This window comes from Mus caroli, unplaced genomic scaffold, assembly GCF_978045245.1.
Source record: "Mus caroli unplaced genomic scaffold, Mus_caroli_1 scaffold_2, whole genome shotgun sequence".
Taxonomy (NCBI): domain Eukaryota; kingdom Metazoa; phylum Chordata; class Mammalia; order Rodentia; family Muridae; genus Mus; species Mus caroli.
The window spans coordinates 32,451,978-32,475,212 of NW_028227257.1; positions in this window are offsets into that span (position 1 = coordinate 32,451,978).

Here is a 23,235-nt window from a genome sequence, read left to right on the forward strand (position 1 = left end):
TGTTCTCAGAAAAATCCCAATGACAATGTTTTCTTTAATTTTTATTTAGGAAGAGGGGTATTTAGAAGACCAAACAAATGTGCAGGTTAGCTGGGCTCTGAGACTGTGGCTTCCCTGCTTCTCCAACTCTCACCAATAAGGACCCAGGGTTTTTATCTGCATAATTCATTCAGAACCCACTGAAAAAGAAGCTCCAGGGTGGAAGGGCTTTTTATGTAAACGTCACTGGTACATGCAGCCATGACGGGGAAGGATTGTGGAAAGGGGTGACCAGGAGGGGGACAGTAAGATGTGTAAAGTGAAAGTTAATTAATTAATTTTAAAAATTGGGCCTTAGTATATCTTTCTCATGATCATTTTGTAAATGTCAAAGAAGATGAAGGAGAAGCTCCGAGCACCTGTTGTACCATTGCATTCCCAAGGAATAAAAGCAAGTCTCTGGGTACTAATAGATAACTTGGGCACAAACTGAATCTACAGTGTAAAGTAAAGAAAACTCGTGTTCTTCTTGCTTCTACTGATTGCTTTTTTATTTGTTTTTAAGACATCATCTCACTAAGAGGTTCAATATGGGCTTGACCTGGGTAGTCCAGGAAGACCTGAAAAGTAAGATCCCCCTGCCTCTGGCTTCTAAGTGCTGGGTGCAAGCATGTGGCACCATGCCCGCTAAAAAGATGTTTGGGTCCAAACTACCTTCTTGATTGCTTTCTGGAGAGAGAAACCTGAGCCTGTACATTCTCTGCACAGCCATGAAGAGCCTCCTGCTGTGTCAGGTGACCCTGGAAACCCACATTTCTGAGAAGCCAATTCCTCCAGCCAGTTTCTGCACGCAGGCCAGCTGAAACACCTCGGTACATAGTCACGTGTGTTCTGAAGAAGCTTAAAATTCTCTAAGAGCTTCTTCTGGGTCTGCTGCCCAGAGGACTCATCTTAAATGACAAATTTCTCAAATCAGCCGCCTATCGCTTTCCTCACCCCAGAAAGCAAGTGTGTGTTAGTAACTTGAGAAGGTAGTAAAAGACGCTGCAGGAGAGGCCACTTTTCCAGCCCAAACAAGACTGATTGATCCCACCTCAGCTTCCACAGTTCCATCACTCGACACCAGGTACCAGTCAAAGATGCACAATCACAGAGCTTCTATTCCTGGACCCAGGGCTCCAGTACAGAGCATCCCAACTCAGCACACACACAGATTCAGACAGTGGCTCAAAACTATAAGTCCACTAGATCTGTATTGCCTCTGTCTCCTTTCTCTGCTGATGTTAAATATTAAACTTCACAAATATCCAGCTACTCAAAAGATAATAGCAACAATAACATGTCCCAAAGATGATTAGAAAAAATAATAATAATTTCATGGCAGTCTTTGGACTCCCTTGAGGTGTTTATTTAAAGGCAACTGACAAGCAGTTCACAAAGAAGAAACCTTCATAACACGGTCTGGCCTGAACTGAACTAGTTAGCAGTTATAAAAATAGTTATTATTTCACTATATGCAAGATAATCTTACACAAGTTTAATATTGTACATATTAATTATGGTATATATATATACATATACATATATATATATATATATATATATGATTCTACCATTCTTAGCCAGAAACAAAAAACATTTGTTTTAAATTTAAATAGTTGTTTTTACTTGTTTGTTTTCTAAGGTTTGGAAACAAAAGTCTCACTATGCAGAATAACTGGTCTTGAATGCATTATGTAGTCCAGGCTGGCCTCAAATTTGAAATCTACCCTCAGTTTCCTTGTCTTTGGAATTATAGGCATGTGTCACCACATCTTGTTTAAATTACAGTTATTTTTCAGCTGGTACATCAAAACACAAAAAGAACACGGTTGTGGTGTCACATCTTGGTTATCCAAGTTTCTACCAGGCTGAGGCAGAAGGATTGCAAGCTAAAGGGTATCACTATTGTATCACTGTCAGAGGGTGTTGTGAGAGGTGAAGAGGGCTGACAGAATGCTGCCCTAGGTTTGGACACACATACATATTGCACATATTTGAATCAGATTAAACACTTCTGTCTTATCAAGCATTCATTCTTTTCTTTTGGTAGAAACCTTTTTTGTATTTTTCTTGTAAATGTACATATCTTTCCTGAAATGTACACTCTGTGGCTGTGACCTAGGATTCTCCCTCTGTACAGAGGAACCAGAACTTCTTGCAGTCCTCTGACCAAGCCCATCCTTTCCTGAAACTATTGGAAGAGATAGAGAAGTCACAACAGAAGCTAATTCAACTGGACTGACTTGCATCACTGCTCTGCACCCAAATAGAAGAGTGATTTTTCCCACGAGAAGATATTTGATATGTATTAAATCAAAGCTGTTCCTTTACAACACAGAAGTTTCCTTTCATTAGATAAACCCAATACTCTTGTCTATTAGTGGTGTCTAACACTCCTAAGATAGTCATACGAATTCAAACACACTTCCCCAAGAATCTCTGGTGCCCCAAAGTCCTTCTTGCTTTAGGGAGTAGATGCTATTTGAAGACTATCGATCCATTTAGCAATGTAAATGAAGGCGGCATCTGATCTGATGGAACTGTAACCGGCTATGATATGAAATACCAGTCACTCCTGAAGCTGTTCCTTGCATATTGGCATCATAACACAGTGTCTCTCTCATGGCACCTCAGTAAGCTCTCCTCTCTAGTTGGCTCTAATTAAAACTTGTTGGATGTCAACTCAATCCTGGGTAGGTCCCCTTAAAAGTAAATCCAAGACTATAGACATTTTGGAGAATGGAGTCCTTCAGAGGACCTTCCCACTTTCCCAGTGACTTCTTCAGGGGTACAGTTATTACATGAGCATTTCCAAGGGAAGGCTCAGCTTTTCCTTGATTTTATTTTGGTTTTTGTTGTTGCTATTGGCTTCTTTGTTTTGCTTCTCTTATCATAGTTTATTTTAAAATTTAACTTAATTTTTCAAGCACCTTTTAAAAATTTTAATCATTTTTACTTTTGTGTATTGATATTTTACATGTATGTATGTGTGAAAATTCCAGACCTTGGAGTTACAGACAGTTGTGAGCTGCCGTGTAGGTGCTGGGCTTTGAATCCAGGGCCTCTGGAAGAATAATCTCTTAACTGCTGAACCATCTTTCCAGTACCAAAATTGTTTTGTTTTTTGTTTTTTGTTCTTTTTGTTGTTTTTTTTTTGGTTGGTTGGTTTGGGTTTTGGGGGGTAGGGGGTCTTGGGGGGGTTGGGTTGTTTGTTTGTTTGGTTGTTTTTAGACAGTTTCCCTGTATAATAGCCCTGGCTGTCCTAAACTCACTCTGTAGACAAGGCTGGCCTCAAACTCACAGAGATCCACCTGCCTCTGCCTTCTAAGTGCTGGAATTAAAGGCATACATCACCACATCTGACCTCAATTTAGTTTTTAATTAGCATACAAAATAACCAGTTTTCTTATGGCATTTTCACACATACTTGGTTTTGATTGAGTCTCTGCCTGCCCACCCCAACCCTGATTACACCCTTCATCCTCTAGGACTCTCAGAAGTTGTATCTGTAAAAGCCCCCCAAGAACTCTGAGATGCTCCCAGTCTGATCCAAAGATCACAAGAAACAGAAATTTAACTCAGTGCTTTTGAAAGTGTGGTTACCGTTAAAATGCAGGCTTACTGTGCAGCCCACTTCAGAGAGCTTGATTTCATGAGATAATGACTTATATTCACATAAAACTCTTTAAAATAAATGGCAACTTTACTCATAGTCATCAAATTGCTAAAAATCTACGTGGCCTCGGTGGATGGGTGAAAAATGGGAGCTGTGGTGCTCTGACAATGTTCAGCAATGAACAGAAGTGAGCTGCTTGTATGTGCAGTCCCATGGCCAATACTGAGCAACTTGTGCTAAAGGAACAAAGTCAGATGGGAAGGGACAACTATAGAAATGTGTCACCTAAAAGCAGAGGCATCTGAGAAAATGCTATGAATGGGGAGGTAATGTTATTGTCATAAAGATCACAAAGTGTGAGTAGACGAAGCTACATGGTCTAGCCTGCTGCACACCTAACACATGGGAAAAAGCTGGTTTCTTTTAAGCAGCCAACATGTACCATGAACTGTTTTGAAGTGCATGGCAATAGTTAGTGTTCATGGATCTAAACATGGGAGAGATCTAATAAATGCACTGCACAAGTCAGATGTATTTTTTTTTCACAACTGTAATACCAGCACTCAGGAGGCAGGGATCAAGAGTTGAAGACCTGTCTGCAACAAGCAATTAGAAAAAAGACCAGGCTCTTCTGGCCGGACCAGCACCGGGGTAGCTAGAGCACAGGGTTGGCTGACACCCGCCAGCTACCCAGGACCCCCGCCACAGGATTTTGAGACTGCTGGTGAGTGGAACACAGCTTCTGCTCCAGTCCAATCACGCGGGACCTGAGACTGCTTTGGTTGGGGAGGCAGAAATCCGGCCTCAGTAGGGCCACAAGCCTCTCCAGTCAGAAAAGCGCCAGGGTAGCTAAGGCGCAGGGTCGTCTAACACTCCCCAGCTACCCACAACACCCGCCACAGGATCTTAAGACTTCTGGTGAGTGGAACACAGCTTCTGCTCCAATCCAATTGCGCGCGGGACCTGAGACTGCATTAGTTAGGGAAGCAGAAACCAGCCTGAGTAGGACCACAGGCCTCATCCCATCCGGCCGGACCAGCACAGGGTAGCTAGAGCCCAGGGTCGGCTGACACCCGCCAGCTACCCAGGACCCCCGCCACAGGATTTTGAGACTGCTGGTGAGTAGAACACAGCTTCTGCTCCAATCTTTAAACAGTGACAACGACAACAACTAACCCCAGAGATTACCAGATGGCGAAAGGTAAACGTAATAATCTTACTAACAGAAACCAAGACCACTCACCATCATCAGAACCCAGGACCCCCACTTCGCCCAGTCCAGGGCACCCCAACACACCGGAAAAGCTAGACACGGATCTAAAAGCATATCTCCTGATGATGGTAGAGGACTTCAAGAAGGACTTTAATAACACACTTAAAGAAATACAAAGGAACACTGGTAAACAGGTAGAAGACAGTAAGTGGAAGCACAAAAATCCCTTAAAGAATTGCAGGAGAACACTGCTAAAGAGTTACAAATACTTAAAGAAAAACAGGATAACATAATCAAACGGGTAGAAGTCCTTACAGAAAAACAGGAAAACACATCCAAACAGATGATGGAAATGAACAAAACCATACTAGACCTAAAAAGGGAGGTAGACACAATAAAATAAACGCAAAATGAGGCAACACTGGAGATAGAAACCCTAGGAAAGATATCTGGAACCATAGATACGAGCATCAGCAACAGAATACAAGAGATGGAAGAGAGAATCTCAGGTGCAGAAGATTCCATAGAGAACATCGGCACAACAATCAAGGAAAATGTAAAATGCAAAAAGATCCTAACTCAAAACATCCAAGAAATACAGGACACAATGAGAAGACCAAACCTACGGATAATAGGAGTGGATGAGAATGAAGATTTTCAACTCAAAGGACCAGCAAACATCTTCAACAAAATTATAGAAGAAAACTTCCCAAATCTAAAGAAAGAGATGCCCATGAACATACAAGAAGCCTACAGAACTCCAAATAGACTGGGCCAGAAAAGAAATACCTCCCGACACATAATAATCAGAACAACAAATGCTCTAAATAAAGACAGAATACTAAAAGCAGTAAGAGAAAAAGGCCAAGTAACATATAAAGGCAAGCCTATCAGAATTACACCAGATTTCTCACCAGAGACTATGAAAGCCAGAAGATCCTGGACGGATGTTATACAGACACTAAAAGAACACAAACTCCAGCCCAGGCTACTATACCCAGCCAAACTCTCAATTAACATAGATGGAGAAACCAAAGTATTCCACGACAAAGCCAAATTCACACATTATCTCTCCACGAATCCAGCCCTTCAAAGGATAATAACAGAAAAAAACCAATACAAGGACAGGAACCACGCCCTAGAAACAACAAGAAGGTAATCCCTCAACAAACCTAAAAGAAGACAGCCACAAGAACAGAATGCCAACTTTAACAACAAAAATAACAGGAAACAACAATTACTTTTCCTTAATATCTCTTAATATCAATGGACTCAACTCCCCGATAAAAAGACATAGACTAACAAACTGGCTACACAAACAAGACCCAACATTTTGCTGCTTACAGGAAACTCATCTCAGAGAAAAAGATAGACACTACCTCAGAATGAAAGGCTGGAAAACAATTTTCCAAGCAAATGGTAGGAAGAAACAAGCTGGAGTAGCCATTCTAATATCTGATAAGATTGACTTCCAACCCAAAGACATTAAAAAAGACAGGGAGGGACACTTCATACTCATCAAAGGTAAAATCCTCCAAGAGGAACTATCAATCCTGAATATCTATGCTCCAAATACAAAGGCAGCCACATTCATTAAAGAAACTTTAGTAAATCTCAAAGCACACATTGCACCTCATACAATAATAGTGGGAGACTTCAACACACCACTTTCACCAATGGACAGATCATAGAAACAGAAACTAAACAGAGACACAGTGAAACTAACAGAAATTATGAATCAAATGGATCTGGCAGATATCTACAGAACATTCTATCCTAAAACAAAAGGATATACCTTGTTTTCTGCACCTCATGGTACCGTCTCCAAAATTGACCACATAATTGGTCACAAAACAGGCCTCAACAGATACAAAAATATTGAAATTGTCTCATGCATCCTATCAGATCACCATGGACTAAGGCTGATCTTCAATAACAAAATAAATAATAGAAAGCCAACCTTCACGTGGAAACTGAACAACACTCTTCTCAATGATACCTTGGTCAAGGAAGGAATAAAGAAAGAAATTAAGGACTTTTTAGAGTTCAATGAAAATGAAGCCACAACATACCCAAACTTATGGGACACAATGAAAGCATTTCTAAGAGGAAAACTCATAGCTCTGAGTGCCTCCAAAAGGAAACTAGAGAGAGCACACATTAGCACCTTGACAACATACCTAAAAGCACTAGAACAAAAGGATGCAAATTCACCCAAGAGGAGTAGAGGGCAGGAAATAATCAAACTCAGGGGTGAAATCAACCAAGTGGAAACAAGAAGAACTATTCAAAGAATCAACCAATCAAGGAGCTGGTTCTTTGAGAAAATCAACAAGATAGATAAACCCTTAGACAGACTCACTAGAGGGCACAGGGAAAGCATCCTAATTAACAAAATCAGAAATGAAAAAGGAGACATAACAACAGATCCTGAAGACATCCAAAACACCATCAGATCCTTCTACCAAAGGCTATACTCAACAAAACTGGAGAACCTGGATGAAATGGAGAAGTTCCTAGACAGATACCAGGTACCAAAGTTGAATCAAGATCAGGTTAATGATCTAAACAGCCCTATATCCCCCAAAGAAATAGAAGCAGTCATTAATAGTCTCCCAACTAAAAAAAGCCCAGGACCAGATGGGTTTAGTGCAGAGTTCTATCAGACCTTCAAAGAAGATCTAATCCCAGTTCTTCACAAACTATTCCACAAAATAGAAACAGAAGGTACTCTACCCAACTCATTCTATGAAGCCACAATTACTCTGATACCTAAACCACAAAAAGACCCAACTTCAGACCAATATCCCTTATGAATATTGATGCAAAAATTCTCAATAAAGTTCTTGCTAACCGAATCCAAGAACACATCAAAACAATCATCCATCCTGACCAAGTAGGTTTAATTCCAAGGATGCAGGGATGGTTCAATATACGGAAATCCATCAACGTAATCCAGTATATAAACAAACTCAAAGACAAAAACCACATGGTCATCTCGTTAGATGCGGAAAAAGCATTTGACAAGATCCAACACCCATTCATGATAAAAGTCTTGGAAAGATCAGGAATTCAAGGCCCATACCTAAACATGATAAAAGCAATCTACAGCAAACCAGTAACCAACATCAAAGTAAATGGTGAGAAGCTTGAAGCAATCCCTCTAAAATCAGGGACTAGACAAGGCTGTCCACTTTCTCCATACCTATTCAACATTGTACTTGAAGTCCTAGCCAGAGCAATTCACAACAAAAAGGAGATCAAAGGGATACAAATTGGAAAAGATGAAGTCAAAATATCACTCTTTGCAGATGATATGATAGTATATATAAGTGACCCTAAAAATTCCACCAGAGAACTCCTAAGCCTGATAAACAGCTTCGGTGAAGTAGCTGGATATAAAATTAACTCAAACAAATCAATGGCCTTTCTCTACACAAAGAGTAAACAGGCTGAGAAAGAAATTAGGGAAACAACACCCTTCTCAATAGTCACAAATAATATAAAATATCTTGGCGTGACTCTAACTAAGGAAGTGAAAGATCTGTATAATAAAAACTTCAAGTCTCTGAAGAAAGAAATTATAGAAGATCTCAGAAGATGGAAAGATCTCCCATGCTCATGGATTGGCAGGATCAACATTGTAAAAATGGCTATCTTGCCAAAAGCAATCTACAGATTCAATGCAATCCCCATCAAAATTCCAAATCAATTCTTCAACGAATTAGAAAGTGCAATCTGCAAATTCATCTGGAATAACAAAAAACCTAGGATAGCAAAAACTCTTCTCAAGGATAAAAGAACCTCTGGTGGAATCACCATGCCGGACCTAAAGCTCTACTACAGAGCAATTGTGATAAAAACTGCATGGTACTGGTATAGTGACAGACAAATAGACCAATGGAATAGAATTGAGGACCCAGAAATGAACCCACACACCTACGGTCACTTGATCTTCGACAAGGGAGCTAAAAACATCCAGTGGAAGAAAGACAGCATTTTCAACAAATGGTGCTGGCACAACTGGTTGTTAACATGTAGAAGAATGCGAATCGATCCATTCCTATCTCCTTGTACTAAGGTCAAGTCTAAGTGGATCAAGGAACTTCACATAAAACCAGAGACACTGAAACTTATAGAGGAGAAAGTGGGGAAAAGCCTTGAAGATATGGGCACAGGGGAAAAATTCCTGAATAGAACAGTAATGGCTTGTGCTGTAAGATCGAGAATTGACAAGTGGGACCTCATGAAACTACAAAGCTTCTGCAAGGCTAAAGACACCATCAATAAGACAAAAAAACCACCAACAGATTGGGAAAGGATCTTCACCTATCCTAAATCAGATAAGGGACTAATATCCAATATATATAAAGAACTCAAGAAGGTGGACTCCAGAAAGTCAAATAACCCCATTAAAAAATGGGGCTCAGAACTGAACAATGAATTCTCACCTGAGGAATACCGAATGGCAGAGAAGCACCTGAAAAAATGTTCAACATCCTTAATCATCAGGGAAATGCAAATCAAAACAACCCTGAGATTCCACCTCACACCAGTCAGAATGGCTAAGATCAAAAATTCAGGTGACAGCAGATGCTGGCGAGGATGTGGAGAAAGAGGAACACTCCTCCATTGTTGGTGGGATTGCAAGCTTGTACAACCACTCTGGAAATCAGTCTGGCGGTTCCTCAGAAAATTGGACATAGTACTACCGGAGGATCCAGCAATACCTCTCCTGGGCATATATCCAGAAGATGTCCCAACCGGTAAAAAGGACACATGCTCCACTATGTTCATAGCAGCCCTATTTATAATAGCCAGAAGCTGGAAAGAACCCAGATGTCCCTCAACAGAGGAATGGATACAGAAATTATGGTACATTTACACAATGGAGTACTACTCAGCTATTAAAAAGAATGAATTTATGAAATTCCTAGCAAAATGGATGGACCTGGAGGGCATCATCTTGAGTGAAGTAACACAATCACAAAAGAACTCACACAATATGTACTCACTGATAAGTGGATATTAGCCCAAAACTTAGGATACCCAAGATATAAGATACAATTTACTAAAGGCATGAAACTCAAGAAGAATGAAGACCAAAGTGTGGACACTGTGCCCCTTCTTAGAATTGGGAACAAAACACCCAGGGAAGGAGTTACAGAGACAAAGTTCGTAGCTGTGATGAAAGGATGGACCATTTAGAGACTGCTGTATCCAGGGATCCATCCCATAAGCAGCTTCTAAACGCTGACACCATTGCATACACTAGCAAGATTTTGCTGAAAGGACCCAAATATAGCTGTCTCTTGTGAGATGATGCCGGGGCCTAGCAAACACAGGAGTGGATGTTCACAGTCAGCTATTGGATGTATCACAGGGCTCCCAATGGAGAAGCTAGAGAAAGTACCCAAGGAGCTAAAGGGATCTTCAACCCTATTTTTGGAACAACATGATGTACTAACCAGAACCCCGGAGCTCTTGTCTCTAGCTGCATATGTATCGAAAGATGGCCTAGTCGGCCATCACTGGAAAGAGAGGCCCATTGGACTTGCAAACTTTATATGCCCCAATATAGGGGAATGCCAGGGCCAAAAGAATGGGAATGGGTGGGTAGGGAAGTGGGGAGCGCTATGGGGGACTTTTGGGATAGCATTGGAAATGTAACCGAGGAAAATATGTAATAAAAATATTAAAAATTTTAAAAAAAGAAAGAAAAAAGACCAGATGACAGGCATTTTCAATTCCATTTAATCTGCTGGGATCACAGGGGCACACGTGGGCTATCATTAACCAAAGCAGTGTCATGTGATGCATAAGTACATCGTATGCATCAAGTTTTCCCTTTCTAATCTGGTAAAGAAGGTGAGCACGCTCATGGTTTCCAAAGACAGGGTTGGGAGAAAGGATTGTACATGAAGATTAAGGAAGTTTTGAAAGCTGACGATTCTATAGAACTCACAGGACTGGTCACATAATTATTCTATTGTCAAAATCCACAGAATTGTGTGTACACTGAAATGAATTCCTGAGTACACAAAAGCATCACTTCAGACAAATTTCCTCTGACTTTTTTAAAATTAAAAGTATAATTCTTGTTTTCTTACTGCACAAATTCTTCAAGACTATTCATCAGCTTTTCTGCTCCTCCTTCACCTTGTCAGAAGTCATCTTGATAACAGCAAAGGAAATCCATCAAGTCAAAGTGATAGGCAGATAAATTTTCTGTACATCAACGAAAAAAGACTTATATATAATATCAGAGAGAATTCAGATAGTGTACAGTCTAATATAATGTGTAGAACTCAAGAGCAGGTAAAGTTTCCTGGGTGGCTATTTAATTGTAGTTATAAAAGGTTCACTCCAGGAATCTGTCCTCCAAAACTACACACACACACACACACACACACACACATGAGTGCACACACATGCACACACACACTCTCATACACAGGGGCTGGACCTCGTGGCAACAGGCTTATAGTCCTGGTTACTGGAGAGGGTGAGGCAGGAAAACCACAAGTTCAAGGCATTCCTGGACTACAGAGTGATTTTGAGACCAGCCTGGGCAATTTAGTGAGATCCTATCTCAGATTTTTAAATGGCTCGGAAATAATACGGTGGTAGACCACTTACCTCACAATTGCAGCACTGTTATAAAGTAGCAAGCATAAGAAACTAGAGAGCTGTTGATGAGTGCTGAATCGATTCATAATTCCTATCTACACATGAGAGAGGAATAAGGGTGCTGAAGGAGGAGGGAGAAAGACAAAGGTCACAAGTGACAAGAAGTGGAAAGAAAGCTGGAGGGGGTGGGAGAGCACAAAGTGGGAGGGGGACAAGGAAGAAGAGGAGAAAAACAACAAAACAGTTTTTGGTAAAAGTGAATGAAAGTTTATTCCCTGGAAACTGATTTAAAAACAAAAATAAGTAAACTTATATTCAGAAGAACTGCATATTTCAGGCCTGTGGAGTTAATGAGGTTGGAAGTACTTGCCATGAAGAAGTGAAGACACGAGGCCTCAGAACCCATAGAAAACTGCTGAGCACAGGACCACATGCTTGTCATCCCAACACTGGGGGGACAGAGATAAACTGATCCCTAGGGCTCACTGGCCATCCGACTTAACCAGCAATGCCTGGCCGATTGAGAGATTTGTTTTCAAAAACAAGGGGGATCACACCTGAATAAAGACACCCATAGTTAACCTCTAGCTTCCACACAAATGTGCAAACACACACAAATACACACACACACACACTCCAAGTATTTAAAATATTATAAACATGGGCTCTTTGTTACCTAGATCCAAAACACCAAGAAGGAAAGTGTAAGAGATTTTGGTATCTTCTGATAGAACTCATAGATGCCAAAAAGAAAAATGACTACACTAGTTGAAATCATACTAGACACATGAAAATCATTGAGTGTATAATAATGTTTAAAACAAACACTATTTTTTAAGTACATGGTTGTTATCAGTAGCTGCCAGGACAACTCATTCTTCTGAAAATCAGGAAGGCAAAGAAAGAATCAAGCTATCCTCTTTGCAAAGAATCTCATCATTAATGAGAAAAATATTCTTTGAAAGACTCTAATAAGTTCAGATTTTAAAAATCAGCAATTTTTATTCCCCTTTACCATATTTGTATATGTGTAACACTGGCTGAGGTGGGAGGGGACTATTTGATAGCATTGACCTATTCCTGTACTGTACATGCTACCCTGTGGCTGTCAGCACAGTGTCACTAAACATTGCTCCAGCATATAATAAAATAAACATGTTGTCAAAGTAAAATATATATTAATGTTACTATTTTGAGTTAACTGAAAATTGTATAAATTTGTTTCCTTCAAAGGCATTATATCATATGATAAGGAAATTCAGGCTCTCGTAGTTGTCTTAGTTAATTTCAAACTGTGTGACAAGACAGCCTTCAAGAGAAAGCATTTAATTCTGTGCTCACAGTTCCAGAGGCTTAGAGTCCATGACTCTCAGAGCAGGGAGCTTGCAGCAGGCTCACAGGAACAGTGCTGGAACCATAGCTGAGAGCCACAAGCATAAGGCACAGAGAGATAACTAAGAATGGTGTGGGCTAGCCCCCAGTAGCACACCTCCTCCAACAAGGCCATTATGATGCCCAACTAGACCCACCATCTGGCAACCAAGCAACCAAGTACTGTAGCTTATGAGCCTGTAGGGCTCACTCTCATTCAAATGCCAAAGTAACTGTACAACGCCTCTGATTTGTTTTCTGGTAGTAGTGTCCTCTCTGATCTCTCTCTCTCTCTCTCTCTCTCTCTCTCTCTCTCTCTCTCTCTCTCTCTCTCTCTCTCTCTCTCTCTCTCTCTCTCTTTCTCCATAGTGGCACGATGTCTTTTTTTTTGAAGAGGGAAGAAATATTTTATTAAGAGAAATAGAAACATGTCCAATATTAAATATTTTTTGGAATTACATTTCATTTTATTTTTTATTAGATATATTCTTTATTTACATTTCAAATGCTATCCCCTTTCCTGGTTTCCCCTCTGAAAGTCCCCTTTCCATTTCACCTTCCCCCTGCTTACCAACCCACCGACTTCCTGGCCTTGGTATTCCCCTACACTGGGACATAGAGCCTTCACAGGATCAAGGGCCTCTCCTCCCACTGATGACCAACTAGGCCATCCTCTGCTACATATGCAGCTCAAGCCATGAGTCCCACCATGTACATTCTTTGGTTGGTGGTTTAGTCCCTGAGAGCTCTGGGGGTACTGGTTAGTTCATATTGTTGTTCCTCCTATGGGACTGCACACCCCTTCAGCTCCTTGGGAACTTTCTCTAACTCCTTCATTAGGGACCCTGTGCTCAGTCCAATGGATGGCTGTGAGCATCCACTTCAGTATTTGTCAGGCACTGGCAGAGCCTCTCAGGAGACAGCTATATCAGGATCCTTTCAGCAAACACTTGTTGGCATCCACAACACTGTCTGGGTTTGGTGATTGTATATGGGATGGATTCCCAGGTGGGGCAGTCTCTGGATGGCCTTTCCTTTAGTCTCTGCTCCACAATTTGCCTCTGTAACTCCTTCCATGGGTATTTTGTTCCCCCTTCTAAGAAGGATCAAAGTATCCACACTTTGGCCTTCCTTCTTCTTGAGTTTCATGTTGTTTGTAAATTGTATCTTGGGTACTCCGAGCTTCTGGGCTAATATCCACTTATCAGTGAGTGCATATCATGTGTGTTCTTTTGTGATTGGGTTTCCTCACTCAGGATGATATCCTCCAGATCCATTCATTTGCCTAAGAATTTCATAAATTCACTGTTTTTAATAGCTGAGTAGTACTCCATTGTGTAAATGTACCACATTTTCTGTATCCATTCCTCTGTTGAGGGTCATCTGGGTTTTTCTAGCTTCTGGCTATTATAAATAAGGCTGCTATGAACATAGTGGAGCAAACTTGAAGCAATCCCACTAAAATCAGGGACTAGGCAAGGTGCCCACTCTCTCCCTACCTATTCAATATAGTACTTGAAGTCCTAGCCAGAGCAATTAGACAACAAAAGGAGATCAAGGGGATACAAATTGGAAAGGAAGAAGTCAAAATATCACTATTTGCAGATGATATGATAGTATACTTAAGTGACCCCAAAAATTCCACTAGAGAACTCCTAAACTTGATAAACAGCTTCAGCAAAGTAGCTGGATATAAAATTAACTCAAACAAATCAGTGGCATTTCTCTACACAAAGGAAAAACAGGCTGAGAAAGAAATTAGGGAAACAACACCCTTTTCAATAGTCACAAATAATATTGCCTTGGTGTGATTCTAAGCAAGTGAAAGATCTATATGATAAGAACTTCAAGTCTCTGAAGAAAGAAATCGAAGAAGATCCCATAAGATCGAAATATCTCCCATGCTCGTGGATTGACAGGATTAATATAGTAAAAATGGCTATCTTGCAGAAAACAATCTGCAGATTCAATGTAATCCCCATCAAAATTCCAACTCAGTTCTTCACAGAGTTAGAAACGGCAATTTGCAAATTCATCTGTGGTACCACTTCTATTCTCACCTTGAACTTGAGGAATCATTAAATTAGCACATAGAATTTAAATCCCATTTTGACTGCTACTGAAACCTGGGCCACCACAGAAGAAGAGCTCTGAACTCTAATGCATGCTTCTATTAACTTATGCCAAGGTTCAGAAATGCTAGAACTGGGTCTTTTGTATTCTATGGAGAAATGAGAGTAGGACTCTCCAAGATGCAAAAGTATGATTATTAAATATAAAGGGATGGGCTCGGATGATACCATGAATCACCAGTGAGTAAATACTTGTGCTCTAGGGAGCCATTTAATAATTTATAAGCCATGTAAATTATGTCATACATGAATTATAAAATTGTGTAATAGTTTCCTGTTACAAGAAGATTTGGCATTGTTGCCATAAAATCTTACTTTCATTTCTAGGAATAATCTCCTCCATGCAGACTGTGGCTAATGAATGATCATCTCCTACCCCACCTGAACATCGCTGGCCATCTATTTCTGACTTCGGTACTGATTCTGCAAGCATCCCCTGTACTCAGCAAGAAATGCAAAATGAATTAGCTAACAGTGGCTGGTTTTGTGGCATAGCTAAGGGAAATTAAAACTTTTTAAGGTTGCTGAAGCCAACGTATTTTGTTAAGTGAATACAGAACACAGTTACCTTTGTAGTGGTTAAAATAGCACAGAATAAATTAAAACAGTCCTCATAAATCCTGAGAGCTGCTCTGAAACCCAACTGAAACTCAGCAATGGTGTTTAGTAAGCAGAATTACATTTGATTTAACTTAGCCACCTGTCAAGATGAGGCATGGGTTGTGGGTATAAATCTTCATCCACAAGCTTGATGTGCAAAAATCCATGCATCTTGTGGCCCAAGGGGTGAGAAAAATCTGGCTTCATTTGTGAAACAGGAAAAAGGAAAGTCAAATTAATATCTATGACAATGTTTCTTCTACATATGGGTTCCCAACAGTTTTTGCTACACAAAATTTTGTATAATAGCATTTTACACAAAAGTGATTTGTTTAATAGTCACTTAGGAGTATCTACATGTGCAGTACCCCAAGGTAAAGAGTACACAAGTGAAGAGACAGACCTGTTCCCACCCTTTTAGAGTAGATGAACTCATGTTAGAGGCAGGAAACAGATCAGTAGACATGTAAATCTTTCACTGGATTGTGTCCAGTCATGAGGGAGTCTCCACAGAGCACTGATGGAGATTACATAATCTAGGAGGTCGCTTTTGAAGGAATGCTCAAGGAAAATCATCTCAAAGTGTAGGCAATCAAGGGAAGGCATGAAGAATGAAGGAGGTAGACCCAGCCAAGCAGTGGAACTGCATCAATACAGTGGTGGCACACATGCTATTGCTGAGCTAGGTGAGCTCTGCATTTGTCAGAAGAGCATGCACTTGTTTTTTTTTTTTTTTTCCCCCTTGGGGGAAGGGTTGGGGGGTTTTGGATTTTTGGGTTTTTTGGTTTTAGTTTTTCAAGACAGGGTTTCTCTGTGTAGCTCTGGCTGTCCTGGAACTCACTCTGTAGACACCAGGCTGACCTCGAACTCAGAAATCCGCCCGCCTCTGCCTCCCAAGTGCTGGGATTAAAGGCCTGCACCACCACTGCCCAGCCAAGACTTGTTTCTTATGATGTGCTTTCAAATTTATTATTATAAAACCTCAGCTAAATGCCCATCCATCCGTAAATGAGATTTAAAAGAAGGTGTGTGTGTGTGTGTGTGTGTGTGTGTGTGTGTGTGTGTGTGTGTGTGTTCAAAATATAATACAATCTAATTAAAAAGGGAGAAATGGAATATTAGGAATATACTCCACTCTATGGATGCATCCTCCAAACCATTTCACTGACCAAAGGAATTCATACATGACTGAGCACTCAATTAAACTTCTGATAAAAGCCGGGGGTGGGAGGGGTGGTGGCTCATGCCTTTAATCCCAACAGTTGGGAAACAGAGGCAGACAGATCTTTGAACTTGAGACCAGCCTGGTCTACAGAGGGAGATCCAGGGCAGCCAGGACTACACAGAGAAACCTTGCCTTGAGAAAGAAAATAAATTTGCATTAAAAATTTGTAAGGTAACGGAAATGACTGGCCATCTTGCTGACCTGACATGGTGAGAGCTAGTCTGGTGAAGAGAGCTTTGATGTACATGGAATGTCAGTGCAGCACACTTCTCGCCAAAACTCCTCAAGTGCTCTTACTCTTCTTATTTCCAACACTCTGTTGGAGTATTCTGAGAAGGAACACTCTACACACTGTGTTTATTTCTCCTTATATTTATTTCTCCATTCTTCTAGAAAAGACATTTGTCCTAGTCTGCCTTCCTGTTACTGTAATAAATATCATGACCAACAACATGCACTTCTGGATCTCAGTCAATATTGATGGTCAGGGCAGGAACTTGGAGCAGAAACCATGGAGGAAGACAATCTATTGCCTTGCTCTTTGGCTTGCTCACTTCTACAGCCCGAACGCACTTGTCAACAGATGGTTCTGCCCACAGTGAGCATCAATCATCAGTCCAGGAACTCTCTCACAGACATGTCCACAGGCCAGTCTGATCAGGGCAAGTATTCAACCGAGGATTTTCTCTTCCCAGATGACTCTACACTGTGTGAAATTGACAATGAAAACTAACCAGTCACAATCAGCATTGTTGGTCCTTTATTCTAATTATATGGCTCTGGCCTACAGCTTCCCATGTGGGTTGCTGTTTTCTATTTAAACACATGTAACCACCATCCTGAAAGCTTTCGCTGACAACAGCAGCATAAGTGTCCACATGCAGAATATACCAGAAGTCCTAAACAATTAATACACATACAAATAGGCTTCTACCAATAAATAACAGGGGTAGGAACTGAATATCCCAAAATTTTTGCTGCTTTCCCAGAGTTCTCTGAAAGACTGATGCCACAAATCAGTCCAGAGAGGGTCTACCAGCTGTCAAAATAACTTAGCTTCCACTTCTCCTTGCCCCTCTGCCCACTCCCTTACCTCTGCATCCAGGGACCACTTACCAAGTAATGCATCGCATTCAAGTTCTGCTCCAAATCTTCATCTTCAGAACTCAAGGTTTAAGAAGTCCTAAATGCGGGCAGACATCTTGCTTCTGGGACTCCACTGAGAGTATTCTGCACAGGTGAGAGTGTGGAATACAGAAGCTGACAGCTTCTAGGACAGGCCGAAGCAACTCAGCTTCGGGGAGAGATCCAGTTTTGGGCCATCATTTTCGGCCAGGAGAGAGGTCCGAACACCAGATATCTGTGCACCTTCTCTGTAAGAGGAGACCTTGCCTAAAGAGAGTGCTCAGACCACTGAAACTCAGAGGAGAGAGCTAGTCTCCCACATCTGCTGATAGAGGCTAACAGAATCACCTGAGGAACAAGCTCTAACCAGAGACACTAAATCAACTAACTTCAGAGATTACCAGATGGCGAAAGGTAAACTTAAGAATCTTACTAACAGAAACCAAGACCACTCACCATCACCAGAACCCAGCACTCCCACTTCGCCCACTCCAGGGCACCCCAACACAACCAAAAAGCTAGACCCAGAATTAAAAGCATATCGCATGATGATAGTAGAGGACATCAAGAAGGGCTTTAATAACTCACTTACAGAAATACAGGAGAACACTGCTAAACAGGTAGAAGACCTTAAAGAGAAAGCACAAAAATCCCTTAAAGAATTGCAGGAAAACATGACCAAACAGGTGATGGAATTGAATAAAACCAACCAAGACCTAAAAAGGGAAGTAGACACAATAAAGAAAACCCAAAGTGAGGCAACGCTGGAGATAGAAACCCTAGGAAAGAAATCTGGAACCATAGATGCGAGTATCAGCAACAGAATACAAGAGATAAAAAAGAGAATCTCAAGTGCAGAAGATTCCATAGAGAACATTGGCACAACAATCAAAAAAAAAAATACAAAATGCAAAAAGATCCTAACTCAAAACATCCAAGAAATACAGGACACAATGAGAAGACCAAACCTAGGGATAATAGGAGTAGATGAGAATGAAGATTTTCAACTTAAAGGGCCAGAAAATATCTTCAACAAAATTACAGAAAAAAACTTCCCAAACCTAAAGAAAGAGATGCCCATGAACATACAAGAAGCCTACAGAACTCCAAATAGACTGGAACAGAAAAGAAATTCCTCCCAACACATAATAATCAGAACAACAAATGCACTAAATAAAGATAGAATATTAAAAGCAGTAAGGGAAAAGAGTCATGTAACATATAAAGGCAAGCCTATCAGAATTACACCAGATTTTTCACCAGAGACTATGAAAGCAAGAAGAGCCTGGACAGATGTTATACAGACACTAAGAGAACACAAATGCCAACCCAGGCTACTATATCCAGCCAAACTGTCAATTACCTTAGATGGAGAAACCAAAGTATTCCATGACAGAACCAAATTCACACATTATCTTTCCACGGATCCAGCCCTTCAAAGGATAATAACAGAAAAAAACCAATACAAGGACAGAAACCACGTCCTAGAAAAAGCAAGAAGGAAATCCCTCAACAAACCTAATATAAGACAGCTACAAGAACAGAATGCCAAATTTAACAACAAAAATAATAGGAAGCAACAATTACTTTTCCTTAATATCTCTTAATATCAATGGACTCAACTCCCCAATAAAAAGACATAGACTAACAGACTGGCTACACAAACAGGATCCAACATTTTGCTGCTTACAGGAAACCCATCTCAGGGAAAAAGATAGACACTACCTCAGAATGAAAGGCTGGAAAACAATTTTCCAAGCAAATGGTCTGAAGAAACAAGCTGGAGTAGCCATTCTAATATCTAATAAAATTGACTTCCAACCCAAGGTCATCAAAAAAGACAAAGAGGGGCACTTCATACTCATCAAAGGTAAAATCTTCTAAGAGGAACTCTCAATTCTGAATATCTATGCTCCAAATACAAGGGTAGCCACATTCATTAAAGAAACTTTAGTAAATCTCAAAGCACATATTGCACCTCACACAATAATAGTGGGGGACTTCAACACACCACTTTCACCAATGGACAGATCATGGAAACAGAAACTAAACAGGGACACAGTGAAACTAACAGAAGTTATGAAGCAAATGGAACTAACAGATATCTACACAACATTTTATCCTAAAACAAAAGGATATACCTTCTTCTCAGCACCTCATAATACTTTCTCCAAAATTGACCACATAACTGGACACAAAACAAGCCTCAACAGATACAAAAATATTGAAATTGTCCCATGCATCCTATCAGATCACCATGGACTAAGACTGATCTTCAATAACAAAATAAATAATAGAAAGCCAACATTCATGTGGAAACTGAACAACACTCTCTTCAATGATATCTTCGTCAAGGAAGGAATAAAGAAAGAAATTAAGGACTTTTTGGAGTTTAATGAAAATGAAGCCACAAGATACCCAAACTTATGGGACACAATGAAAGCATTTCTAAGAGGAAAACTCATAGCTCTGAGTGCCTCCAAAAAGAAACTAGAGAGAGCACACACTAGCAGCTTGACAACACACCAAAAAGTTCTAGAACAAAAGAAAGCAAATTCACCCAAGAGGAGTAGATGGCAGGAAATAATCAAACTCAGGGGCTAAATCAACCAAGTGGAAACAAGAAGAACTACTCAAAGAATCAACCAAACGAGGAGCTGGTTCTTTGAGAAAATCAACAAGATAGATAAACCCTTACCCAGACTCACTAGAGGGCACAGGGAAAGCATCCTAATTAGCAAAATCAAAAATGAAAAGGGAGACATAACAAGAGATCCTGAAGAAATCTGAAACACCATCAAATCCTTCTACAAAAGGCTATACTCAACAAAACTGGAGAACCTGGATGAAATGGACAAGTTTCTAGACAGATACCAGGTACCAAACTTAAATCAAGATCAGGTTAATGATCTAAACAGTCCTATATCCCTTAAAGAAATAGAAGCAGTCATTAATAGTCTCCCAATCAAAAAAATCCCAGGACCAGATAGGTTTAGTGCAGAGTTCTATCAGACCTTCAAAGAAGATCTAATCCCAGTTCTTCACAAACTATTCCACAAAAATGAATCAGAAGGTACTCTACCCAACTCATTCTATGAAGCCACAATTACTCTGATACCTAAACCACAAAGAGACCCAACAAAGATAGAGAACTTCAGACCAATTTCCCTTATGAATATTGATGCAAAAGTCCTCAGTAAAGTTCTTGCTAACCGAATCCAAGAACACATCAAAACAATCATCCATCCTGACCAACTAGGTTTCATCCCAGGGATGCAGGGATGGTTCAATATACGAAAATCCATCAAAGTAATCCAGTATATAAACAAACTCAAAGACAAAAACCACATGATCATCTCGTTAGATGCTGAGAAAGCATTTGACAAAATCCAACACCCATTCATGATAAAAGTCTTGGAAAGATCAGGAATTCAAGGCCCATACCTAAACATGATAAAAGCAATCTACAGCAAACCAGTAGCCAACATCAAAGTAAATGGTGAGAAGCTGGAAGCAATCCTACTTAAATTAGGGACTAGACAAGGCTGCCCACTTTCTCCCTACCTGTTCAACATTGTACTTGAAGTCCTAGCCAGAGCAATTCGACAACAAAAGGAGATAAGGGGATAAAAATTGGAAAGGAAGAAGTCAAAATATCACTTTTTGCAGATGATATGATAGTATATATAAGTGACCCTAGAAATTCCACCAGAGAACTCCTAAGCCTGATAAACAGCTTCATTGAAGTAGCTGGATATAAAATTAACTCAAACAAGTCATTGGCCTTCCTGTACATAAAGGATAAACAGGCTGAGGAAGAAATTAGGGAAACAACAACATTCTCAATAGTCACAAATAATATAAAATACCTTGGCGTGACTCTAACTAAGGAAGTGAAAGATCTGTATGATAAGAACTTCAATTCTCTGAACAAAGAAATTAAAGAAGATCTCAGAAGATGGAAAGATCTCCCATGCTCGTGGATTGGCAGGATTAACATTGTAAAAATGGCTATCTTGCCAAAAGCGATCTACAGATTCAATGCAATCCCCATCAAAATTCCAACTCAATTCTTCAACGAATTAGAAAGGGCAATCTGCAAATTCACCCGGAATAATAAAAACCTAGGATAGCAAAAACTCTTCTCAAGGATAAAAGAACCTCTGGTGGAATCACCATGCCTGACCTAATGCTGTACTACAGAGCAATTGTGATAAAAACTGCATGGTACTGGTATAGTGACAGACAAGTCAACCAATGGAATAGAATTGAAGACCCAGAAATGAACCCACACACCTATGGTCGCTTGATCTTTGACAAGGGAGCAAAAACCATCCAGTGGAAAAAAGACAGCATTTTCAACAAATGGTGCTGGCACAACTGGCGGTTATCATGTAGAAAAATGCGAATTGATCCATTCCTATCTCCTGTACTAAAATCAAATCTAAGTGGATTAAGAAACTCCACATAAAACCAGAGACACTGATACTTATAGAGGAGAAAGTAGGGAAAACCCTCGAAGATATGGGTACAGGGGGGAAATTCCTGAATAGAACAGCAATGGCCTGTGCTGTAAGATCGAGAATTGACAAATGGGACCTAATAAAATTGCAAAGCTTCTGCAAGGCAAAAGACACCGTCAATAAGACATAAAGGCCTCCAACAGATTGGGAAAGGATCTTTACCTATCCTAAATCGGATAGGGGACTAATATCCAATATATATAAAGAACTAAAGAAGGTGGACTCCAGAAAATCAAATAACCCCATTAAAAAATAGGGCTCAGAGCTAAACAAAGAATTCTCACCTGAGGAATACCGAATGGCAGAGAAGCACCTGAAAAAATGTTCAACATCCTTAATCATCAGGGAAATGCAAATCAAAACAACCCTGAGATTCATCTCACACCAGTCAGAATGGCTAAGATCAAAAATTCAAGTGACAGCAGATGCTGGCGAGGATGTGGAGAAAGAGGAACGCTCCTCCATTGTTGGTGGGATTGCAAGCTTATACAACCACTTTGGAAATCAGTCTGGTGGTTCCTTACAAAATTGGACATAGTACTACCAGAGGATCCAGCAATACCTCTCCTGGGCATATATCCAGAAGATGTCCCAACTGGTAAGAAGGACGCATGCTCCACTATGTTCATAGCAGCCTTATTTATAATAGCCAGAAGCTGGAAAGAACCCAGATGCCCCTCAACAGAGGAATGGATACAGAAAATGTGGTACATTTACACAATGGAGTACTACTCAGCTATTAAAAAGAATGAATTTATGAAATTCCTAGCCAAATGGAT